The 22,204-nt window shown below is 39.0% G+C and overlaps 1 protein-coding gene across 1 annotated transcript in view; it reads left to right on the plus strand.

Moving 5' to 3' along the window:
• Positions 1-1,999: 1,999 nt before the first annotated feature.
• map2 (microtubule-associated protein 2) overlaps positions 2,000-22,204 on the plus strand; it is a 112,557-nt gene continuing 92,352 nt past the window's right edge. Inside the window, exons 1-2 of the mRNA XM_042425357.1 lie at positions 2,000-2,071; positions 2,352-2,428. The gene's annotated coding sequence lies outside the window, so the exon portion shown is untranslated. The remainder of the gene's footprint in view (positions 2,072-2,351; positions 2,429-22,204) is intronic.

Consider the following 22,204-nt stretch of genomic DNA (forward strand, 5'->3'; position numbering starts at 1 on the left):
ACCTGGGAGATTTATATATGCTGTTAATGTTTTTTCAAGGAGATGAAACTGAAACTTTTGTCTATGCCACCAGTTGGCATAGACAAAAGTGAGTGGCAACATTACACCTACCCAGCAAGGTGGAGGAGCAGGTATTACTAATGTTATTAATTAGACATATAATTTGGCTAAATGTGTACCATACTCACCATACAGGAACAGCCTTGGGACCGCCAGGAAAATGAAAATTATGGCTATGGATGTAGCATTGTTAGCAGATTCGAAGCTCCTCTCAAACTTAAAAGTGTACTTAAAAGTAATATCAGCTCTCACATCTTATGAAAAATAATAAATCATAGATAATCATAAGTATCATGGTTGAACTAACAGTTCTGTGGGAAGAGGGCTGTGACGAAGAGGCAGAGAGAAAGAAGACCAAGTACCAACAACTGGTCCTGGAAAAAAGGGTGGACAACATGTCTGTTTACAGTGGAGGTGGGATGTGGTTTCCCAGCCCAATCTGTATGGAATCTGCTGACAAAAGTAGGAGTGAGGGGCCACGAGAGAAAAACAGCTGCCTGAAGGCTGGGGAAGCAGTGTAAAGAGCCTTCTGTTGGCTCTGGCACAAGAGGGAGGACACTAGCTGGAAGCCTGGAGGAGGGGGGCAGTGACTTGGCCACCACTGCCAACCCGCCAACTGGAGAGTGTTGTGGATAAGTGTCAAAACACTCTGTGAAGGCTGGATACCACCTGATGACCTCTCCTCTGGGCCAAGGCTGCATCCATTTAAAAATGGTTGTAACATGGAATCTTTGATGTAATGCAACCCCCCCCAAAAAAATCTAAATGCAGTAAAATAATACTACTTTATTTCTATGATCTTTTGGTGGTCTACCAATATTATTTTTAGTAACTATTAGCTAGTCCAACACTAAAGCTAACCGCAGTAAGCGTTTTGAGCGGGGATGCCATCCCCCATGTTAGAAAAATGACCAAAATGCATCCCCCTTGTTAACCTGCCTCCCCCCTCTCCCCTCCCAGTAGTGGAGAGAGTGCAGGGGCAGAGGGGTTGTTTAACTGAATATGTTAGTCTAGCCTGCCTGACTCATTGATCCTTTATCTGATTGAGGTTTGTGCAAGTAGAATCTATGGCCCCTATCATGGCTCTGAAATATCAGTAACCTAACTGTGCTGTGTATTGATAAATCCAGGGCGCTGTCCATAGTGCTGAAGTAGCAGACAGATTTGTAATCATGACTTTTTCTCTCAGTTCCGCCCTTCTGTCAGTTTTCGTCTCGGATCTATAATATTCTCTAAACTCTATACTATAGCTACATACTCCAGTCTATACTGTATTGTAACCTACTCTATAGAGTAGGGTCACCTTCATGATCAAAGTGACAAGTAGCAATGTGTAGTCGCAGAAGAGCGAGAGGATCCTAGAGACACACTGTTGCTGGTAGTATTCCTGAAATATTCCTATAATATTGCTATGATCATCTGTGCCGCTGAAAATACACCCCCAGACCAAGCCACCTCTGTAACAAAAGATTTTAGGGGAGACAATGCTACAGATACAGTTTTTACCATAGATATTTGGTGTAACCCCGGGGTGGAGCAGGTAATGTGACTGACAAAATATGAATATAGCCTAATAGCAGTTCTGTTAAATTGACATTATAATCGCAATTATAATATCAATAATTTATAGAATCAAAAACTTAAATAATTCTATGCTGAATATAAAATTTAAACAGGACCAGCCAGTAATTTTTAAAAATAATTTTGCGCATCTGTTTTTCAGAGGATGCTGACTAAAGACAGCTCTAACATAGCTAAACTAAACTAACTAAAATGAGTGATGCTCTGCTGTCGCAATGACTCTTAAATCACGTTAAAATGAGTGTACACAATTGTTAATAATTCTGCTGCTGAGGTAATCTAGCAGACGGATGAGCCACAACACCGTAATTACTAGAGCACTGTAATAATCTAAAGGTGTGACTACTGCAGCCATTACGGTAAATGCAGGCTGCGGAGCCTCTCTGTCCGACAGACCCGGAGTTGCACTGGAAGACACTGCGCTGAACAGGTAAAGAATATCACCCTTCTTTATTTGTATAACAACGGGACATTATACAACTGAATATGTATAAATGATATGACTCATGAAAAGCATGTAATGTGGGTGGTCAGAGCGAGCCTTTACACCCGACAGTGAATTAACATTTCAGCAGCATTGAAGCAGAAATGATGAGGTGCCCCCTCCGTGTGGATGGAGAAAGGACGCATTGTTCGTCTACAGCAGAACTGGGTCTGGTTCTTGTGAGTCTGTAAATTACTGTCTCATCTCTCTTTCCATCCCGCTTTAGATGAGCGGTGTTGCGGAATTAGTCTGGTATGAAAGCACAGCTGAGCAACAGATCTAAGAACCACATCTCTGAGATAGGTAAGACCTACTGATTTACCCAATTGTCTTTTCTGACATTGGTCCAATTACGCTTTTAAATGGCTGTTTTTCGTTGTCGGGTTGAAAGGATAATCTCTGCATTGTGCTACATAAAGCCCAAAGCCTTGCGGTCACTGCGGGAACTTGTCTTGCTGCGGAGGCAGTGCACGGCCACCAGGCTGTAGTGAGCCTTTAACACATGCTACAAAGCTTTAAGATAAGGTCACTGTCAAAAATTGATTGAGAATAATCCCTTATGGAAATGTAATATTGATTTTTAATCTGAATGATGCTGCGTAATGAGAGAAAAAGAGAGAGAAGGTCTAAAACAGGTGCTGAGTCATATTGGTTGGCCCTTTTCTGCTTGATCACACCAATCAAAGCCATAAAGGCATGCTTTTATAGATGTAATTACCATTGTATTTCATGTTACAATCCAGACTTTAACTGTCTATCAAAGTCAAATGTGAAAGCTGATTACATTAAGACCTGGTTTCTTTACTGAATCCCTGCTGTATCATAAACCCAGCACAGCAAATGCATCTAAAGCAGTCTTAAGATCCTTTACCTCATATTGAATGGATCTTGAATAGTGAGCTTATGCACAATAAATGTCATCTGCAGTACATGTAGGCTTCACCCAAAGCTCATTTACATACAGGGGCTGGCTATTGATTTGTCTCTGTCAAGTCCACTTGCCTACAGTGTGTGCAGATACATTTAAATGACTGATCCATTCAGGATGAGGATGAGGATGAGGATGGGGTGCATTAAGTCATGGAAGGTCAGGCAGGCAGGAGCTCCGCCTTTCTGAGGGAGTGGGCTCATGTTCCTGGAGGGCCAGGCTGGCCGTGTATCGTTTTCTATCATTCCACCTATAGGTCTGCTTTTTGTAACTGTAAAGCCCAGGAGCTGATTATACTGACATGACTGTTGGGCCGTTACATATCACTAGTCATGCTGTAAGGAAGGACAGAGGAAACATTTGGGAGACAGTTAGGATATATAGTTTGTTGTGCGCATAGCCTGTAAAACAATAATGGACATAACCACTGTGACGTCACCCATTGGTTTGTGAACTCCCATTTTTAAGCCTCGAATTTAGCATTTTGATTGTCGCCATCTTGATTTTTTGGAGCCAGAAGTGACTCTATTTGGACAAGAGGGTGGAGCTGACCCTTTTTTAAAAAATGTATTCATTTATTTCCACAGTAAAAACAAAGCAGCATAATCACAACAACAAAAGAGAAGAAACAAATTGAGTTTAGGAAACTCCTAGAGGCTTATGGTAGTAATCTCACCTCATTACACATTATAAGCAGATACAATCAGCATGTGATCCAGCCTTGGCTGCTAATGTGGATAGCACGGTGCATTTACAGGCTATGGTTAACTGTGATATTGCCAATATGAATGCTAATTTTGGCTAGTGAAAAACAGTCTTAAAACAAACTGTTAACTTTGATGAACTGAAAACATACTAAAATAGCAACCGCTATGCCTATACTCCTATTCTAATCTGGGGTTACATTATTTAACGTACATAAGCAATGTTGTTGCCGTGGTAGTGACTTGTCAATCATAAAGTAGCCATGTCCTACACCATACTTGCATACAAATCTGCTTTATCATATATTTCATCCTGTATGGGACATTTACAAAATGAACATCATGCTGTATTGAAGAAGACTTCAAACTAGCGATTGAGACCATAAACTCATTAGGAAACTGTTTACTGAGGAAATAAATAAAGTGAAAAGTAGGGTAATTTTCTCATAGACTTCTATACAATCAGACTTCTTTTTGGAGCCAGTGGTGTCACCCCCTGCTGGTCATTAGAAATAATGCAAGTTTACGTCACTTCCGCATTGTCTAAATATACCAATACAAGTAGTTATGTCTCTCATTGTATTGGTTTGCTCACTTATGGATATAATGCGCAAAAATAAATATTTGAATGGTTCATTTTTGGACAATCTTGACAGCCCTAGGAGGGACTGGCCTTCTAGTACAATGATGTTTCTGTTCTCTATCAGTGAAAGAAGTAACCAGTTTCCTCCCAGTTGAGTTGGAAATACTTTTTATAAACTTCACCATATTAACTCAAACTGAAACTCCTCTTGACAGAAAATAATTGAAATAACAAGCTGATTTACAAAACTAATTTGGAAGTAAGTGAATATTCATGAAGTATTCACCAGGTACAGAGATGTCAGCTGAAAGTACAGATGTCAAGGTCATGGGTGGTCTATACCTGTGCTAATGAACCACTGCCTGTGTTGTCTTGGGTCAATACAGTAGGAGGTTGGATTGAAAGACTGTCCGTCAGATATTAGACAGAAGATGAACCAGAGTGGAACCAGAGTGGTTTTCTTACACGGCAGTGTCTTTGGTCCTTCTGTATGTAGCAATATCAAATGAACTCATCTTGTGGTGTGAATGAATAGAGATGTATAAGCTGATTTTTTATAAATGCTTTAAGCATAATGTATGTGTCTAGCAGGGGAAGGAACCTCTGGGAATCTCACAATTTGATTTAATTACAGTTCTTCAATTCAGAACAGATTCTTGATTTTTTATTGAATAAATAGAAAAGTGGGCCTTATTTTCAGGTTCTAAGTCTAGTTCAGCTTGTGCTAGACCTTTCACTCATGTTTTTAGTCCACTGAATTGCAATATAAATTAAACCGTCTTAATGAAGGTCACTATCTGACAGACAGAAAAAAGACAGATACAATTATGTGAGCTTTTGCAGCTTTTTTAATTTAAAAAGCTTACCTGCATTAAGTTGGGAACAGGCTACAGTTTTGTGCCTTTATAGGAACAACTAAATGAAAGGGAAATTTATTGAATAACACCATTTGCTAAAACTCTTTTGTAAAACAGAAGTTGGAGACAGAACACATTTCTCTGCTACATCCCTGTGTGAGAGCAGGGTTTTTGAAATAAAACAGACTATGAACTGAGATATTTTCTTCACCCCATGAGAGGTGGTGGAGTTTTTAAAGTGGTGCAGTGTGTTGTTTGCTGGTGCTGGAGTGCGGTACTCCACTTAATCAACATGTGATGGTTATTGATGAGGTAAGTTATGAAACCTAAAATGTGCCCAAATGCTTGCTTTTTTTGAAAACGAAGTACAAAATGAGTCAAGTGGTTTGAGTCCACCTTTTTTGTTCCATCAACATAACATTATTAATGACGTACAAAAATATATTTTTCGGCATCTGTGAATTGATTCACAACTACATCAGCTACTTCCAGGGCACTTCACAGTGTGCAACTTGAGTAGCCTACCTGTCCTGTTTAATTGTCCAGTCCATCCTATGTGCACAATTTTGTGTGTGTGAAGATATATGTCAAAGATCCAGTGATACGGACTATGGGGACGTTTGTGGGTTTTTTTTGCACTTTTATGCGTTATACCTTTGGGCTTTTACACCTGCTAGGAGATCGGACATGACATGAGCGGATATCATGACGTTATCCCCAGGAGAATCACCCTCAATTGTGAGCTTCTTCTATCCCTACAGTCTTCAACAAATGGCATTGTGCAAGCGAGCAATCCACCGAAGCTTTGCAGATCGGATAAAAAGACTTATTGTCAGAAAAGAAGGAGAAGGGGTGGAATAAGCCATAGAATTAGGAGTATGGGTCTAAGCGACTGCCGCAAGCTTCCTGCACTACCAGCAATTCTTCTCTCTAATATTCAGTCTATCTGCAACAAGTTAGATGACTGTGGGCCAAATTCATACGCCAAGTGAAGGAAACCTGTCTTACTGCTTTTACCGAAACATGGCTCAGCGAATCAAAATGGGATGAGGACTTGTCAGTAAATGGGTTTGGTAGCCCATCAACTGGACCAATCACCGATGATTACCAAGAAGCGACATGAAGTGGGCATGTGCTTGTATGTCAACCAGAGGTGCTGTAACGCTGTCGTGGTCCAGGGGAGGATATGTACCCCAGATATCGAACTGTTGCCAATCTCACCCCTCTCGTACTACTTACCGCGCAACAGCTGTTTTTCACAGTTGTTTACATACATCCGCGATCCATTGCATCCATAGCTGCACACCTGATTGCTAATGTAATGCATAGGCTAGACACAATCTGCCTGGTTGCACCTACATTTATCCTCGGGAATTTTAATCACTGTCAATTAAAAAAGAGTTTGAAGATTTATGAACAGTATGTGACTTGTGCCGCTACACAAAAGAACTCGATTGACCTTTGTTATGGTTCAGTGGGCAGTGCTTACAAATGTTTACCTATGCATTCCTTTGGTGCATCCTATCACAACGGTGTTTATCTTATGCCTATGTACAATCCTTCCTCTAGGCACCTTGAGCGTGTGGAGAGAACAATGAAGAGTTGGTCAGAGGACAGTGTCACTTCTCTCCAAGCATGCTTTGACTGTACAGATTTTCAGTGTTTTTATGATGGTTGTGATGACATAATGAACTATCTGACACTGTCTTGACATACATTACATTCTGTGTCAACTCAGTCATCCCATCTAAAAAGGTTGTTACTTATCCAAATAACAAGCCTTGGGTAACAAAAGAGCTTAAATCAGTTACTAATAAAAAGAAACAGACCTAGTATACTGGCGATCCTCTGGAGAAAAAGGTTGTCTCAAGAGAAGTGCATAATGAAATAAGGAAGGCTAAAATGAAGTAATTGGAGACTATAGCAATGCATTATAGCAGTGGCAATCTTAGAGCAGGCTGGTAAGGGATTAAAACAATGGCCTTCATTAGTCAATGTGCTAATGAGACTAAACAATCCATCAGTGTGAATAGGGTGGATGATTCTGATTTGTTCAACACTTTCAACTAATTTTTCTTTTGCTTTGAAAGGTCTAAGTTCTCTTAAAATGTTTCCAAGCTTAGAGGGTCTCTTGTACCTCAGAATGATGTTGCAAAATCTCAGGAATGTGTCACAGCCCTATTTAAGAGGGTGAACATAAGGAAGGCTGCTGGTCCTGATGCCATCTGTGAACATAGTATGCACAATTGTGCTGAACAGCTTAGTGAGGTCTTTATTTCTCTTTACAGATGTGTGCCAAACTGGGCCAGATACCTACAATCTGGAAAATGTCCACTAAAAGAAAAAATCCCAAGGAACTAGCTAAATGAGTTTAGATCTGTTTCGCTTACATCCCTTGTCATGAAAAATTTTGAAATTTTAAAAGATATGGTTGTCTCCCTCATTGATGGCATGGAGGATGCATAACTCTTCATTCTTGATAGTGTGTATGTTTGCTGATTTCTCTTAAGCTTTTAACAAGATGCAGCCTCATATTTTGATTGAGCGACTTGCTTCTTATTTTAAATTACCTGATCAGCTTTTGATGTTGCTTATAGATTTACTAATGGACAGAATCCAGCAGGTCTTGGTGAATGGACATATGTCCAACACCAAAGTCTTGAATACAGGCTCACCCCAGTATTGGGTCCAGTCCCCCCTGCTCTTTACTATTTATACAGACAGCTGCAGGACTTCTCAAGAGGGCAGCTATTTTGGGAAATTCTCTAATGACACCACCCTATTGTCTCTTCTTCAGGGCTCAGAGTCAGATCATGGTTGTGCCCCACCTGCCTTTGTTTAATGGTGTGATGGTAATTTCCTCGACCCTAATGTATCAAAAACTAAGGAATTAATCATTGATTTCAGGCAGAATAGTGACAAACCAAAAGCTAGCATTATACATGGTGAGGATGTTCAAATTGTCGACACGTATAAGTATCTAGGAACAGTCGTTTGTTAAATGTGGACAATAAAGAATTCACTTAGTGCGGAAGCTGAACTCTTTTCATGTCTGTTATACTATTTTATGCAAATAATTTTATTAATCATTCATTGAAAGTCTTCTAACTTTCTCATTTATTTGCTGGTTTTAATGGGTTGTATGTGAAGGACAAGAATAGCTGAAATAGTATTGTGAAAGTCTGCTCCAACATAATTGGAGCCCAGCAAAGAGACTTGTGCTTCCTCTGGGAGAAACGGGTGGCCCAGAAAGCAAAAGGAACTGCCAATCTGACTATGTTCTGTCCAGTGAATTCACTGTAATGCCCTCAGGCCAGTGTTACAATGTGCCCCTTAGGAGAACAAACCGTTACTCTAAGTCCTTCACTAATTCCGCGATCAGGCTACTAAATGCTGACAGAACTTATTTTAAATGACTGTTCATTCTTTTAAACTCAGTTATTTATATGAACTATAACCAATCAATCATCAATCAAAAATAAAACAAAATGTTTTATTTTATTTACTGCTGCTTGTTGTTCCCTTGTATTGACTCATGTACGCTGATCTGTTGCCTCTGATATATAACTACTTTGCCTATGAGTTTTGGAGTTGAACTGGGTAAGCTGCAAATTTAATGGCCCCTCTTGGGATCAATAAAATAGTCTGAATCTAAATCTGAATCGGAAAAGATAATAATCGCGATTCCTATGTAAATTGATTATTTCCCCACCCATAGCCTTTCTAGCATAGTTTAGGGTTTTAGTTGGAATGAGAGTGCTCTGAGGCTGATAAATAAGCCAGTTTCAGAGTTGAAGTTTTGTTCTGGAAGTATGGGTTTACACATAAAACACTATGGATGGATCTTAAGGGACTTAAAAAATCTCAATAATAAAAAAAATGGGTGGACTGGTTGACTCCCACAAAAAAAATCTAGAAGAAACAGATAAAGGCATAGACTGTGATAAGTTTCCTGACAAATTAGGATTGTATTAATCTTTCAGTGGACCAAAGACAGAGACATCTGCTAATCAAGACAAAGTTGCCTTTAGTTGTCTTTAAAAATCTACTGGAAAACTTTTTACTACCTGTTTCTTATTATCATAGCTTTGGCCCTCATTCAGTTATAATAACATTTTACTTTGAAACTCAAAGATATGGGAACCATTAACATTGAAAGACTGTCTCTTCAACACAAAGAGGCAGTGAAAAACATGGGAAGGTGAACCTGCAGTGTCTGCCCTGACTGTCCATTGCACTGAAGATCTAGTGGATATTCAAAGTGGATAGTTTGGGAAATGAATGTAATGCACCTGTGTTATCACCCCCTGATAAGACTGTTGTTCAGGTTATTAGGTTAAATGGGGATTTGTTGTGTAGCCACATATGTTATTTACCCTAATGGACTGTGTTGCATAGTAACGCTGTGTCTTGCAGTTCCGCTGCATTCCTGTATTGCAGTGATTAAGCAGTAAAATGTAATGTAAAATGTAAAAATTGGCAAGATTGATTGGCAAAAATGAAAAGGCATACATTATAAAAAGACATCCCTTAAAGGCCAGTCAAGGAAACATTGACTGGACTGATTATTTTCATTGTCTTCAGTGCTGTCTGATGTCAGGGTAAGCAGTCCAGGCAGGAGGTAGTGGCGAGTTAGGTAGCACTGCAGCAGGCCAGTTCACACCCATGTGTGGTGCCACGTACTGTAGGTCAGCTTTACATAAACCCCGTGTGTCAGTGAGACAGTCTAATCCTGATTCCTACAAAGATACTTAGTCAGCCAGGCATGCACACACACACACACACACACACAAACACATGCAGTCCTTACTTGTCACATTCAAAGATTGATGCAATGCTCTGTGTGTGTTTGTGTCTGTATCTGTGTATGTGTGTGAGCCAGAGAAAGTGGGAAAATCTCTTTTGTATGAAAGAGGAGAGACACTCAGTGGTAGCTTTGGCAGCAGCACCAACACACGTGTCATGTCTGCCAACTAGATGTCAATCTGTCTCCCTCCTTCACTTTCTATACTGTCTCTGTGAGTGAGTGAAGTACTCCGGGTTTTTGGAACCCCATAACCCATTGGTCATATGGTTGAGAAGATGCTCCTAAATTTTATGCAAACATTTATATATTAACTAGGGCGGCAACTAAAGTTATTATAGATTAATCTGTGGATTATTTTTTTAATTAATTGATTCATAGCTATAATTTATTAATATTTATTTTTTAAAAATATTTTCTGACATTTTAATAGTTCAAATTTCAGAAAAGAGAGAAAAATGCCCACAATTTCCTAGAGCCCAAGGTGACTCCTTCAAATGTGCACATATGTTGATTATAAAAACTCCAAATATTGCTGATTGTCTAGAGTTTGCTCTTTTGCACATTTTAAAATTTTCAACCCCTTTTCTTCAAAATCGTCAGTGTTTGTTTGTCGAGCGCATCAGATTTACCCATTGAGGACACCACTATCTTTTTGGACTGATTTCTTCAAATTGCAAGCTATTTTTTAAAACGAACAGACCTAAACTCAAAGATATTCAGTTTACTATCACATATTATACTAAGAAAAGCTGCAGACTATTGTCTGAGCTCTAGTATAAACTATGTGTTTGATGAGCAATCAAAATTTTTATATGCAGTCTTCCATCTTCTTGTAATACCATGAACGAGGTCCCACAACAGAATTTATGTAATATATTGTACCGTGACTACAGATGAAAATTAGCCTTTTTGTTACCTCTGAACCTGAACATATTTTCAGAAATGTAATTAGTATGCATCGTCCCTATCAAATAAATTAATTAACTAATATTTACATTATATACTGTATATTTATATTTTATTCCCATTTATACTGTACTATCATCATAGCCAAATATCACTAATGACTCTTTATCATTTAAATGTAGAACTGCTATTTCTAGGCTTTAACAGGTACTTTAACTAATAACATAGTCCCACAAAAAATGATTTTTGATATATTGCATATTCACTTAAGATACTAAAGTCGAACAATTCTAGATGAGCCATAGTCACAGTTAGAATTAAACTAAAGTATAGCAACCCTTAAAGGAAAATCCCCTCATCTCCATGTTTATTTTGAGATAGAGAGACAAAGGTGGTAGCTGGTAGCAGATGTTCAGTGCAGAAATAACTCACTGCAATATGTGACTCTTTTATTTGTTAGAGGAGTTATATTTTTAAAGACAATAATGTAACAAAAGTATTTATTTTTATTGAACTTTCTCTGAATGTCACTTCAAAATCCATTTCTCACAGCCATAAAATAGATAGACAACCTATTATGCTCATTTCCAGCTCTATATTTTTATTCTGGGACTACACTAGAGTAGCTTTGCATGATTCATAGTTCAAAAAACTCCTTATTTATCTATTACACAGCCCCTCAGTTCAGCCTCTGTCTCTTAACAGGCAGTAGCTCCTGTCTCTTAAAGGCCCCCCTCCCAATGAGCCCACTATGTTCTGACTATGGCCAACTTTCCGGAGGCCTGCCCAGCCATATCAGAGTCATGTTAAGTTACCGCTAATGCAAACCCAACATTTCCTGCTTTACTGCTTCATATTAAAAGCTTTTAAATGACTAGATAACGGGAGACTTTTATTGTGAAGACGTTAAAGGAAATGATATGTGTTACTCACCGAATTAGCAGAGCTTTGTCAGCGGCACTAAAAACCAATCAACACAACAACTTAAGGAGATATTTGGAGCTCTTTGTTCAATAGATCAGTTAGAAATAATGCAGGGAAGAATAGTACAAGCAGATACAGCCACAGTGATGATGATGTTTGATGAAGAGCTGCAGATGACCAGCACATCTCCAACAGGTAAACTACTTATTTTACTTTGCACTGCTGTGTAATGGAAACGACCATATAAAGAAATCCGTCACAAATCGATGTTGGCTTGGGCTAAAAGTAGAAAAAACTGTTGGAAACCGAGTTTTCAGAGCAGTCTGAAGCTTTTTGCTCACAGGGATTACTTCTACATACCTCATTATTCGACACTTTGGCCACGTTTACTATGAACATCCGCCATTGTAACATTACGGATATGACTGAAAATAAGGAAAAGCCTAAAAGATTCCCTTTAATAACAATTCATTGTCTAGGCAAACTGCCTAGATTTTGATAATGAGATCCAGGATTGCCTCTCTTTTCTCTGCACTTGAAGTTCATCTCTCCTGTTTTCAAGGGTAGGGAGAGAAAACAAAAAACGAGGCTGAGTACATGGTCCATAAACAAATAGCATGCCGTTGACTTAGTATTGTAAATAAGCTGTCTGCTTATATTCAGTTTTACAGTAGAGGAGACAAGACCAAGAATGCCTAAATGGAAACAATTTCTCCACCAGAAGTCAGGTCAGGATTTATGGTCAGTATATAATTGATTTTTTCTATGTGTTGTTAAGACTGTGTCTAAAATGCCTGTGGTATAATAAATTGGTATCGACAGCTGTAGAGAAACAGGAAGATGTTTGCTGACACGAAAGTTCGGACCAAATGTCTGAGCGTGCGATGGTCTTTTACTCAAAATGAAATGACATGCTCAAGTTACAGCAGGTTACAGTGGTGCCTGTGTACTGTGTTCCAATTACAGCTGTTGTAATACTACCTCTAACAAACAAACTTAGTCAGCGGTTCAAAGTTGATTAGATGGTACATAAAGGATTCAATGTCAGAACAGATAAGCATGTTAATGAAATCTATATTACTTAGTGGTAGTAATGAGAATCAGTTGATGGGTTCAACAAAAAATTAGTCATCATGCCCAACTTGCTCTTTGAGAAACTGCACACTTACACATGAGACTAAGGTTTTACTGCCTTTGCAGTCTTTTCAAGCCAATAAAATGAAAATCTCCCGGACTGTTCCATCATCAAAGAGAATAAAAGTCTAATTATAATTCTGATGGACTACAGAGTGCTGACTTCAGTTGTTATGCTCTTGACAGCTCTGTCAGGGAATGGGCCATCACATTGACAAGTGGAAGCCAAGTAATTTCCCTTTTTGGCTATGGCTCAAGATTGGTAAAACTGACCTCACCTGACCTACAGCTAAAGGATATCGACATTTTCCACTGACAGTTTTCTACCTGCTACGCAAGACAGTGATAGGTGTCTTGTTGGACATTTGTTCATCAATTTTGATTTTTTTCTGCCCTGAGGGACACTTGGGGTCAAGCTAGATGACCTTTAGTTTGCGGGAGGCTGAGGTGACTCAAACCCACAAGAGTCTGTCCCAACTTCCAGACTCTATTTGTCTTCCTGACAGCTATGAGTGCAGGGTAGACCACTGCTGTTTGTAGCATACTGAACCTCCATTAGTGAACCTCCTCAGTGATGTTCGTTTAAACAAAGGTTTGTAAACTATGAGCTTCACACAGAGCTACTCTCAGAGATTTGAAATGCGTTCATGGAGTTGGTTCAAACTAAGTTGTACACTTAACCTGATGTGCCAGATGGTTTGTTACACATCTGAGAAGTCGTCCTTGGAAACTGTTTGGAAAGGGCAGGCACTTTCAAAAAATACTTGGTAGATGATTGGATGAACCATCTATCACCTGCTATCAATGTCTTACCTTGCGAGGCAGCTCAATTTGCGACTCTGATTGGTCCAAACCACCGTTGGTTCGCACACAAGCGCATAACTTGAAGCCTGATAAGATGGATTCTTGTGTGATTTCATGATGTTGTGAACTCGCAAGCCCAGCAGCCTCGCAAGGTAACAGCACACTGGCATGGGATATAACCTTTCACTTAAATCGTTTTTTAGTAGTCAATATCTAAGAGCCTTTGCACTGTGTGTGTAATTGTACAGAAGTTTATCAGTTTAACTTTGCAAGTGTTTTAATGCTTTTGGAAATGCCATGTACACTCAAATGGGAGCTCTGACAAAAGATGTACCATGAAGTGGGACTGGAGCAGTCTATATTTACACATATAGAAGATTCAACACAATCTTTTCCATGTTTCACACCAAGTTAAATGCAGCAAAGCCTGTTGAGGAGCAGTATTTTTAAGTTCTCACGCAAAGCCGTATGTGAAACAAACAAAAAAGAAAAAACACTTCAGCAGGGAGGCTGACAGAGATAACAACAGGCGAGCTGGCGTAGCTTCAGTTGTTGGTGAACTATCTTCTCCATGACAACTCACATACAACTTTCAACTGTGTCTGTCTGCCCGTCATTTATGGTCAAGCACTGATGGGTTACACAAAAATTAGTGCATGCGCAATACGTGCTATTTACATACTGTATGTATACCCACTGGATATCACATAGACGAAAGCAGCAAATAAATATATAAAAGATGCAACTAGAATTTTGAATGGGGAATTTATTTCTGGCACCAGTCTGATGTTGGGAGTCTGTATAACTTTTTCTATAGAACATTATTCTCTTCAATCCAGCAGTACATGACAGAGCAGAGAGCTGATAGAAATACATGTGTGGGCAGAACCAGGGAAAATGTAAGGGTGACTCACAGCCCACCTAACTATGCAGTGTTTCCTCTCCTCTCCTCTCCGCTTTTGTGTGGGTATCACTTGCAGTTTTTTGTGCTAGTGTTAAAGAAAAAAAAAACCCTCAGTGTCTTTCACTTTGATATCTCATGTGTGATGTTGAGTGTATCCCAGGCTTTATTTTGTGACATAATGCTGTGATTTAGTTTCTTTCAGCCTGCTTCATCTAATTCAATAACAAAGAGCGTTTTCCTGCATTTTGCAGAGTGCTTTAAAACAACCTTCATGGAAGAGTGTGTGGGCATAGAAATACAGATTAATGGCAGTTAACAGAAACACTGGTGTGGGACACAATCGAACTCCATTGTAGTTACACTGGAAATATCAGCATTGAGATCTTGGTAATACAGTAATAACAAATAGAAGGTAGGTTTAGATGTACAATAAAAAAATAATTAATAAATATTGTAATTATAAGCCCATATACGTGTTAGGAAGAGGATCAAAATGCTTTTTGTGATTTTCTTAGCACATGTAAAAATGCTCCCTGCAAGTCGAAAGCCCAGGTTTCAGCCTTGTCTGAGTACTTTGTTTTTTTTTTTACCTTGCCAATGAGCTAATGACAGATTGTCATGCATGCCTATAAACGGTCATCTGTTCTGTAGCCTTGGTGTCTAAGGTTGTTGCTAAGGTTTTTCCATCCATGGGTTGTTTGCATTGGCTCAAACATGTACGGATGTATTTGTGAAGTTGACATTTCGAGTAAAGAACATAGTTTGTTTCACAGTTTGTTTACGTAAAGTCCCGAGCGGTCGAAAGTCAGCCATGACGCAGCTGTCTGAAACATGCAGAGTCCGAACTGAGGGGCTGCATAAAGGGTCAGTATAAAATAAATACAGATTTTTTTTAACTGTAGACCATGCAAAGATATTCCAGTAGAGGCCCAGAATATAACTATAGACCTAAAAATGTGCATAGTATGTCCTCAATAAGGTTAAAGACCTCTCATTGAGAGCTGGCCAACACTCACCACATCAAACTGCACACAGTTATAGTCTAGATACAATATATTGGTCAAATTCTCCATGGTGTCATTGAGTATGTGAGTACTGCAGAGACTGGGAGAGCCTGAACCCCTGAGATGATCCAAAGACAGAACTTTTAAATCCCCACCACCCACCACTTCCTTGTCCACAAAGGTTTGAAAATTAAAAATTGTAGTTCATGCAGTCTTGTATCACTAATATTCCCAAGCCTTCCCTACATTTTCCTCTTTAATCTCTTGAGATGAAGAATTCCTCAGGCACTAATGACAGGTCTCACAATCTGAAGTCTGATACCAGAGCACATCTGCCGTTTGAGAGATCCTGTCAATCAAGGTGCAATAATTTGCAATAATCCTAGACAGGGCTAAATAGAAACAGGGGTTCACAGAGGTTCTTGAGGCTGTTCCAGTTGGTCTCCAGCAGAATTAAATGGAAATGTATTAAACCCTGGTTCAGATGTGATTTTATAGGCTGCACTTTATTGTCTGTTAATTCATTTAATATGTGTGGTGTGTAGGAATATGGTTTAACAGTGTCATAATTCCACAAAAATGGGTTTTAAGGTATGTAGGTAATTCTTTATCAAAGTTTCCTTTCTAACAAGAGCAAACAGTCGAACATACTTTACATGCTGAAACTGAATGCCAACATGAGCTTACATAAATCACTTGCGTTACAGCCTCTGTCAGGATAATTGCGTGTCACATCACTTTTGTGAAATGTTTTAATATTGCAGCTCTGTCTGCCATTCGTGCTCCTCTTAATGGCTTTTCGTGATGGACTACAGAGGTTGATGGTGACGCCCCCTAAGGTCTGCTGCACAGACCAGGCTGAGGAATAAAATCTTCGTTTTTCTCTCTAAGCTAAATGAGAAAACAGGCAGAGAGCACTCAAGTGAATAGTACATTATGACCTGCTTTCCACCTGCATTAGAACATGTCTTGGATAATGGCATGGTATTCAGAAAAAATGCAAACTCCCATCAATTTGAAGTATAAATGCACCTAAGATAAGTCCATTTATTCACAACAGAGATAGTCAGAGATGCATTTAGCCAACAGCCACAGGGGGTTAATGAAATGCCCCTTCTTTCCAGATTAACAACAAAATGTCAGGCTTTTTGTAGCTGTGAGGATAACATTGTCGATTATAAGGGTGAATGTTACCTGAGAAGTGATGTGTGTAGCAGACTCAATTTTGAAGGAAAGAAAATGTATTCTTTACACTGGAGATGGATTTTAATGTAACTTATCAAGTTAAATACATTCATTATTTGTTGACACACAGTCAAGTTATTAAATGTATAACACAGACAAAATGCTGAATCACCATTTAGACACAGCTGACGTTTTCATCGCCTGGCATGCTGGCTTTCCCCGCTTCCCACCATATTGCCAGAAGTGCCACCAGACGCTTTGTAAAGTGTGTGATCTGTGGTTCTGCTGAACTTGTTGAGGATCTGTGGGAATTCAGAGCATAAAAGCTTGCAAATTAGACGAGAGAAAGGAACATGAATTTAGTGCTGGGCGGTATGACCAAAAATTTGTATCACAGTATTTTTTTAGATTCTGGTGGTTTCACAGTTCTTTTTTTGGCATTACTCGGACCTTTATGCAGGTTTATAGTGGCTGATTCTACTATCAGGAGTATATAGAATATAAAAACATTTTAATGTCATCATATACGTATATACTGAAGGATTTGATTACTGTAGGGTTTGCTTGGCCCCAGAAAATTATTCAACATAAGAAGGAATCAGAATGCACTTGCAGAATGGAAACAACTTTTATTGTGCAAACCACAATGTAGTAAAAACAGAGCTTAAAAATAGACATGCCAACAACTTTAACATTGCTTCCTCTTCAAAACAAAATATATACTGACACTATAAACTGACCTAAAATACTCAAAGTATTTAAGTATTCAAAGAGATATTTCTCAAACATTCTATTGCACAAGTAGGACATAAGCCTAATATTAATTAACATTATGTTATCCTTCAAGCCAAGGTATTCAAGTATTAAAATGGCTGTTGCTCAGTCACATTTCCTTTGGTTCTCCATTTAACAAATAAAACATTCCAAATTTTAATTTGCATTAATATTATCCTTCAAGGTTCAGTATTCAAATGGCTATATTGCTCTTGTTTTTCCATTGGAAAAATAAAACAATCAACATTTAAACTTACAGTAATAATATCCTTTGATGCCAACATCTTGGTACATAGGCAGCAAACACTGAACATTACCTGCATAAATCACCCTTACAAATACAGGCGTTGGTAATTAAAGCTCGTCGAGACATTACAAATTTTGTGCCAGGAAAACCAGCCTGTCCACAGCATCTGGTTTCAGTGTGGACCTGTGGCAGGTGACAATGTTCCCACAGGTGTTGAAAGCTCTCTCAGATGGGGCACTGGTGGCAGGAATACACAGATACTTCCTGGCCAGCTTTGTTACACGAGGGAAATTTGCTTAGTGGCATTTTCACCACTCCAAAGGGTTGATGTCACTGTTGACCTCCGTGGTCTGCAGGTAGCCTCTCAGTTCCACTTGTCTCCTCGTCTGAGAGAGTTGATTTGCTCTCAGCTGTGCTGCTGCTGCCCTGATTTGTGAAAAAGCTGGCCAGAGTCTTCTCTTTTTACCTCGGGCTGCTGCCGCTGCAGCCCTTGGCAGAGTTGATGAAGTGCCAGTGGTGTCTGCCTTTTGCTCTGTCAGCAGTGATTTGATCTCTTTTACAGCTCTGAAGTGGGCGACTGTACGTAACTCTGGTTCCAGCTTGCTTCGGTGTTGTGTTGTGCTTCGGAGCCTCTCCCAGCTGTTAACAGACTGTTATGCTACCTGGCTAGCTAGCGAGCTGTACCCAGCATGCCATTTGGTGGTGTAATTTTGTAAATGTACAATTATTAGTGTTATAAATTGTTTATGTATCACAAATTGTTGTGTGCCACAGTGTTTTGCCCTGTTAAAGAGAGTTGTTGTTGGTTATTAATTGTTGTGTTATGAAGTTATAACCGCTAGTAAGACGGGTACACAGTTAATAGGGGTCCCCTCTTAACACACTCTACACAGCTTGCCCTGACAGTAGCACTCTTTGCAGCAAATAGTATTATATATTTTGCTGCCTATTAAAGAGTTGCAGCATTTCTTTCAGCTATGCACCGGTATGGCGGTATATGAAAAATTCATATCGTATGGGAAATTAAAACTGATATACCACCCAGCACTACATGAATTATTCCCTCATTGTTCTGAAGTGTTGCGTTTAATCTTTCCAGTGTTTGTCTTTGGGGAAGCAAGTCATCCCTCTTTCAGTTGTTTAACAAACACTCATGATTTTACACATGTACATCCACATACAGAACAAAAGCAGACACACCCATTAACAAACTCACACATATACATACATACTATATGTACAAATACACAAATATCTCTTAGTAGTCAATTAGAATAGAGGACTAGATGATGTATCTCTCTTTAATCTGGTAATTTATGAACCTTTTAGAACACTGTGTGTCATTGAACGTGTTGTAGCGGACTTCTCTTCTTGACAGGCCAATCCTATTGCACCAAATCACATTAGTATGACAGTCACCAATTCCTACTTACTAGTCACTACCCCAAATACCACAGAGCTTTATTTGGAGATATCCTCTGTCACAACTGCTGCACTATCAAGGATTATCGCAGATCCATCATAGTGTGTGTTTGTACGTGTGTGTCCTTCCTTCTCTAAAGCAACCCTTGAGTGTGATTCCTTAGGGGGAGGTGAAGCAGCTTCCTTCTTTTAGACTTTAATCTTGGACCATCTGCTCTGGCCAAACCCTATTTTGATCTCACCCTGCCTCATACCACATACTACACCTGTACTCCTGCTAAAGTGCCTGTTCAGTCAACCCATGTAAGGCTGAACAAGGTTACTTAAACCATCAAAAGACAACATTCATGTATGTTAAAAGAGAGGATTGGTTGCCAAAGGAACCAGTTATAGGTCCAGATGGTATTAAACCACTCTTCTTTTTGGTTGATTTTCATCAGCTCACAAAAAATCTGTTATTTACAAACACATAAGGGGATGTAATGTAAGTTAATCAGTAATTGCATGAATCAGTACCTAAGAAATTTCATATTAGGAATTGGAAAGCATCGTCCTTCATAATCTCCTTGACCAGAATGGCAATGAATAAAAGGAAAAATTAGCACAATTTTTATTTTTTCCCCCATTGAAACAGAGAAGGATGTGCTGCTGTAAATAAACAGCCCACTAATTTGTAAAAGAAGCTAAAATATTGACCTATGGAAGGAGATCACAGAGCATGTGCGGGATGTTGCGTCCTTCCAGAGAACTGTAGCAAGTGCTTTTCACCTCTTTTCTACTACAGTAAGTGCACCACAGCCAACTGTGGCCACAAGAGGAGGTTGCTGGTGTGTTTTCCCTAAAATGATTGATGAGTGTACCAGTGGAGCCTCTGGCTTTGTCCCTTGTGCCTATTGCCTCTTCTACCATATGCCATGATAAAAGAGATCGATAGATTAAAGGCAGCTTGAGTTTATCCCTCATGGGCAAGTTGCTGTCTCTCATGTTCAGTTACTATTTTATATTTAGATATGCAGTGTAACAATTTCAAATGAAACACATATTAAAGGGTAAGAGTACTCTAAATCAGATGTTTTTAGAAGACATTAATTTAGAAGAAAGCTGCTAAATGTGTTTAAATATGCCTCATAAATTGATTTTGCTCACATTTATTGAATTCAAACATGTAAAAAGGATACATATCTTAATAAGAGTTGGATATCACTTCATCTCCCTCTGTCTATTATAAATTTATATGGAGGAAGTTTATTCTCCTTTTTGGGACTGCTGAAAGCCAAATTATATTAATGTAGAATTTAATTAGATTTAAACAAGGCAGGCTCAGGGAAAGTGGCAGTACAAAACATGGAATGACTTAATCATGACATTTTGTTAAACTAAAATATGTATTTCTGACTTGCCTTTCCCCTTTCTATCACCTGCCTGAATACAAAAATACAGTGAAAATCATGGAGGGTTACTGTAAGTAAAGCCATACTAAAGAACCTGCACAAACAATGGTTATTAGATTACAAGGATTAAGTCTAGTTTATATACGATTAAGTGTGAGGGGAACCTCCCTCCTGGAGGAAATTACAGGATTACAACAGGGGAACACACACACACACGCATGCACACACACACATACACAATGGCCTATTGCAGGATATGTCTTGGTGGGAATTTGATGATTAGGAAGGATGGAAAAAGGTAAGAAGAAAAGTGGAGGTGGATGTGTGAGATATTGGAATTTAAATTTGCAATATGATGTTGTTTGGTCAAATTGTTCAGCTTGGAACTGCTCATAAATACCTTTCTCAGTGAGGACGTCATGCACTGTAAGACCAGTGAGAAGTAAAACAAACATGGTAGAGACCAAACTACCTGCCAGCCTGCATTCAGAGGTTACATAATGATACGACTCAAATTAAGCGCATCTAACACATTTAGCACAGACTAATCCTGACAGTGCAAACTATTCACTTTAAACAAGTAATTTCATATTTAGCCTTGAAGAGATAAGAGAAATGAGATAATGTAATTTGTTCTGGCACAGTTTCCCTTGTTTTAGGAATAGTCAGGAAATTACTGTTGTTATCTAAAACAGAATAAGTCAGACTAATGCAACAGGATACAGAATTGGCAAAAATAATTACAGCCTAGTGGCAGATTGTTTCACTATCTTTTTTTTAGATATAGAGTATATTTTTTAGGCATTTTATGCCTTTATTATAACGACAGTAGAGAGATGACAGGAAACAAGGGGAGAGAGAGAGAGATGGGGAATGATGTTGCAGTTATATGTCTTAACCAGTAGGCACCTGTTTGACTATATTAAAGAAAATGGTCAGAAATTCAAACAGTTTCCCAGGTCAGTTATTTTAAAAAGGGGTTTATTTGCATGGATCGGTAATATCAAGGCAGCCTTTTGTTTAGCTTTCTGGTTGTTTACAAATCACACAATCTTACTCTGTGACTTCATGAACTCTCTTCTTGTAATTCAAAAAATTATTCTGAATTATTGTCCAATAAAATGTTACCTTAAATGCCTAGCCCACATTCATTCGAACTCACCTCAGGAAGCTCCAACTAACCCAAATACACATCCTACTGTCCAGCCTAAACCCCTCTAGCCTACATTCAGTCCCCCTTACAACTCACTCTGATGAGTGAGACAAATCCCACTAGTTAGACTGATATCATTAGGTTTACAATTGCTGCTAAAACAGTGTATTGAGACTTGTTGCTTTCTCCCAGTGGAAGCCATTAAGCCAAACCCACTCATCATTCTCACACACACAGGCACACACACACACACACATGCACACGCACACACAGTAATGCCGGCTGCCCTTTCACAGCCTCCAATCCATGTTCGTCTTGTCAGCAGGTATGCCTTCTCTTTGATTTGCTCATT

The sequence above is a fragment of the Thunnus maccoyii genome, chromosome 11, assembly GCF_910596095.1.
Source record: "Thunnus maccoyii chromosome 11, fThuMac1.1, whole genome shotgun sequence".
Classification (NCBI taxonomy): domain Eukaryota; kingdom Metazoa; phylum Chordata; class Actinopteri; order Scombriformes; family Scombridae; genus Thunnus; species Thunnus maccoyii.